This window comes from Nomascus leucogenys, chromosome 12, assembly GCF_006542625.1.
Source record: "Nomascus leucogenys isolate Asia chromosome 12, Asia_NLE_v1, whole genome shotgun sequence".
NCBI classification, from domain to species: Eukaryota; Metazoa; Chordata; class Mammalia; order Primates; family Hylobatidae; genus Nomascus; species Nomascus leucogenys.
The window spans coordinates 40,761,358-40,766,330 of NC_044392.1; positions in this window are offsets into that span (position 1 = coordinate 40,761,358).

Below are 4,973 nucleotides of genomic sequence, written 5' to 3' on the forward strand. Positions count from 1 at the left end.
ATTGTAGGCATGAGCCGCCATGCCCTGGTGCTGGCTGCGACCAATTGTTATTTTAGAGAGGCACATTAACAATTGCCTGACCATCACCTGATGGTCGCCTGTCATTGCTGGTGGTGTGGGAGGCTCTCTCCTGCCATGCTCATGTCTGCCTGACTACCTACTGTAACATTAGCCACCCGTTCTCATCAATTCTATCTTCTGGGAGATCGACCCTGTTCCTATCTTTGCTCTCATTGTTTTCGGGGAAAATTTATTGGAATGACTTCGCTTTCTCTCACTCTCCATGCACTAGCAAAGCTGTGCCTGTTGCGGCATTCAAGGCCCTGCTTAACCTACCAGGGGTCTGTCTTCCATCCTCAGCTCAATACCATACTCCTCCTTGAACATTTTTGGGCTACTCAAGGCCCTATATTCTCTGAGTTCCTAATTTCAGATTGGCATGACTCTCATAGTGTTTCTTATGTGTTCTCCATTTCTCATAGGCATATTGCAGACCCCTTGATGCCCAGAACCTTGATAACCCCAGAGTCTGTGTGCATAGTAGTTAGGCATGCCAGCTGGAGCATCAGACAGACATAGATTTGAATTTTGATTCTGGCTCTAATTAGCAAAACGCCATTGGGCAAGCCATTTGACTTGTCTGAACCTCAGTTATCTCTTCTGTAAAATAAGAATAGTGTTTATAAATATCCTCGTGTGCATGTTGGAGGATTATTATTTTGTTGTTTTTGTTTTTGAAACCTGCTCCTTCTGTAAAATGTTGGAGGATTAAATGAGATAATATAGGCAAAGGTCCTGGCAAGTACTTGACTTAGTAGATACACAGAAAATAATAGCTTCTGTCATTACTATCGCTTTGTCAAAGTCAGGCAGTAGGTCGAGTGCCCGCCAGAGTAGATACTGAGAGGAGTGTGTATTTTAATTCACATCATGAGGTTTGTTGACCTGTACTTCATCTTCTAGGGTCTTTGCAGCCCCACCTCTGGGTATGCCCAAACTTCAGGGATTTCTGCAACCAGGGCTTTGGTGCAAGAACAGCTGATTCACCTAGGGCAGGGAGAGGGCTTTTGAGCCTTTATTGGTCACTTGTCTCAGACTTGTTTTTGAATCTATGCAGAAGCCTAACTAGCTAGTCCTGAACCTCAGAACAGGCACTCATAGTACTTCAGTGCCTGCTGTTACCATGCAAAAGGAGGAAGATTCCTTGGCTTAAGTTTATATTTCATCCTTTGTTTTAACATCAGCCCATGTATCCCATGGCTATTAATTCACATCTAAGCAGACCGTTGAGAATTATATAGCTGTTTACTTGTCAATCTAAAAGGAAGAGGCTGAAATACAAAATATGATTTGAAGATTTTACTTGAGCCAAAGGGAGGACAGCTGCCTGGAAGACTCAGACCCAAGTAACCTTGGATTTGAGCTCTGCTCAGCCTTTGTTACAAGCAGGTTTTTAAAGGCAAAAAAAGTGGGACAGGGAGTGGGCTGATACAAAGTGTTTTTTTGGAATTCTCATTGGTTTACAGAAATAACATTAATTAGGTGATTGGTTACATATTGTTAAGCTGTAAGGTGTAGGTTATATGTCCAGTGCAGCATTATTAGATTAATTTATGGTTACTTGCAGCAATAGCAAGTAGTTTTAAGAGATGAATACATAGCCCAAAGGTGGAGTAGGGGGAAGTAAAATGTGATTCCTGTCTCATTTAAATGTCTCTCTGATAATTTGAAAGGGCTCACATTCTTCAGATAAAAGTTCTTTCCTTTCTTCAACTTTTCACAACAATCTTCAAAGGAGATATTTTTAACATTTATTTTTATTTTTACTTTTAGTAGAGATGGGGTTTTGCCACGTTGTCCAGGCTGCTCTCAAACTCCTGAGCTCAGGCAATCTGCCCTCCTCAGCCTCCCAAAGTGATAGCGACAGGAGACAGACAAATTCCTGGGCAGACAGGAAAGGGTCCCTGGGAAACCAGACTTTCAAGCCAAAGACAGTTTAAAGCCTGAAAACTGGGCTGCCAGTTCTGGGTAGAGTCCACAACCAGAGTGAGAACCTCCTTGATACCTTTTAGCTAATCGAATAGTGCTTTTTCCAGGCCTGCCTATGGACAAATCTGAGACCATGAAAACCCCAGACTCAGCCTCACAGAGGGCTACCTGTTTTTGGGCCCCTCTCACACAGAGGTCTACCCACTGTCAGGTCCCCTCTTTGCTGAGAGCTTTCCTTCTGTCACTCTATAAAATTATTCTCTGCCCTACTCACTCTCCATTGTCTGCATGCTTTCTTCCTCTTGGTTGCAGGACAAGAACCCGGGACCTGCTGAGCTGCAGGTGGCAGGAACAAGCTGTAACATACCCCTATTTGCCGAGCTGTGGGCACTGGGACCAAGTGAGAGCTGTGACACAACCTCATTCACTGAACTGCAGGCAGTAAGACTAAATAAGAGCTGTGACATGCCCCCATTTGCTGAGCTGCAGGCAGTGGGACTGAACAAGAGCTGTGATGTGCCCTCGTTTGCTGAGCTGCAGGTGGCAGGAATGAGAGAGAGCTATAACATTTCTTGGGGTCTCAGATCTTGGGACTCCCCAGGCAAAACTGTAACACCCCTTGGGGCTCCACAGTTGCTGGCATCTCCGAGTTTCTTAGTGCCACTGTGTTCCCCTCATTTAGACACTGGTGCCCAAGGTGGAAGCAGGTCACAGCACGCCCAGTCCTGCCACTGGCTGAGTGTGGATCCCATGGCTCAGGAGTTCAAAACTAGCCTGGGCAACATGGTGAGACCTCATCTCTACAAAAAAATTAAAAAAAAAATAGCCACGCATAGTGGTCGCTGTACTCCAGACTGGGTGACAGAGTGGGAGCCTGTGCCCCCCTCCCCCCAAAAAAGAGAATGTAACATTAATTTACAGGGTTTCTTTTAAAAATTTAACACAATGTTATCTTTTTCTTGCTGAAGGAGCAGGGTTGTGTCCTAAGGTTAAATCAATTTACTAGGAAAAATATAACATCCAGTTCCAAAGTGTAACCAATTTGACCAAGAGGAATTTAATCCTGGTGCTGTTTCAAATTTTGCTTTGCAGGGTTCTTTCTTTTCACTTTTATGTTTTTTCCCTTTTATTTTTAGTTGACATATAATAATTATACATATTTATGGGATACAGAGTAATATTTTGATACATGTATTCAATGTGTGATGACCAAATCAAAGTAATTAGGATACCTATCACCTCAAACATGGATCATTTATTTGTGCTGGGAACATTCCAAATCCTCTCTTCTGGCTTTTTGAACATATACATTAAACTATTCTTAACTGTATTCACCCCATAGTGCTATAGGACGCTGGAACTTATTCCTCTTCTCTAGCTGTAACTTTGTATCCATTAACAAATTTATCCCCATGCTCCACTTCCCTCTACCCTTCCTAGCCTCTGATAACCACAATTTTACTCTGTACTTCTATGAGCTCATTTTTTAAGCTTCCATATATGATTGGGAACATGTGGTTTTTATCATTCTGTGCCTGACTTATTTCACTTAACCTAATGTCCTCCAGGTTTGAGGATTGAGAAGAGCAGACATTTTATTGTTCATCTCCACGTTGAGAATCAGAAATGTCCCCAATTAAAAAATGATTACAAATATGTTATATCAGGAACTGTGGCTTGCCTATGGGTCGTGGGTGGGCAAATAACTAATTTAGATTCAGTAGGAATGGGCCTGAAATTTCCTAGACCGTGATATGATTTGGCTGTGTTCCCATCCAAATCTCATCTTGAATTGTAGTTCCCATAATCCCCACATGTCATGGGAGCGACCCAGTGGGAAGTAAGTTAATCATATGAGCAGTTACCATCATGCTGTTCTCGTGATAGTGAGTTCTCACTAGATCTGATGGTTTTATAAGGAAGGGGCTTTCCCCATTGTTGCTCAGTGCTTCTCTTTCCTGCTACCATGTGAAGAAGGACTTATTGGCTTCCCCTTGCACCATGATTGTAGGTTTCCTGAGGCTTCCCAAGCCGTGCTGAACTAGAAGTCAATTTAACCACTTTCCTGGCCAGGCACAGTCTCATGCCTGTAATCCCAGCACTTTGGGAGGCCGAGGCAGGTGGATCACTTGAGGTCAGGAGTTCGAGACCAGCTGGGCCAACATGGTGAAACCCTACTAAAAATACAAAAATTAGCTGGGCATGGTGATGCTTGCCTGTAATCCCAGCTATGTAGGAGGCTGAGGCAGGAGAGTTGCTTGAACCCGTCAGGTGGAGGTTGCAGTGAGCCGAGATTGCACTGCTGCACTCCAGTCTGGGCTAGAGAGTGAGACTGCGTCTCAAAAAAGCAAAGCAAAACAAAACAAACAAAACACAACAAAACCCGTCTCTTTCCTTTATAAATTACCCAGTCTGGGATATGTCTTTATTAGCAGTGTGAGAACAGACTAATACACACCAAAAGGGTGGGAAATCCATTCTTTTGGGCCAAGTAATCTTACTTTTCTTCTAATGTTCAGTGGATAGGCTGATGTCAAGCTTCAAATAGTGAATTATCATAAAGGAAGAAGAGCAGAGGGTGGTGCTGGGGGTAAGAGATGCGGCACAAAGGCTATGTGGGTCTGATTTCCCAGACTTCCTGCTCTGAATGACACCTACCCAGGCTTGACTGGGCACCTCCTATGTCTTAGCCCCTGAATTAATCAGAGTGGTTGCTGCCTGGGAACAAAAAGCAGATATTCTCTATCAGGGTCCCTTAATCTTTTCTGAGTACTGGCCCTCCTGAGAGTACAGTAGAAGCTATGAATCTTCCCCCTACAAAAAAGCACTCATGTACCTTGAAACAAAATTGTTCTCAGTTTCCGTGATGCTCTTAGATAAAAAAATTTACAAGGCCTCCTGTTTCTGGTTTCTGGGGCCCCACACAAGTGTGCTGGGTGGAGAGAAAAGCTCAGTGGTTTTTTTTATTTTTTTCTCTAACCCTT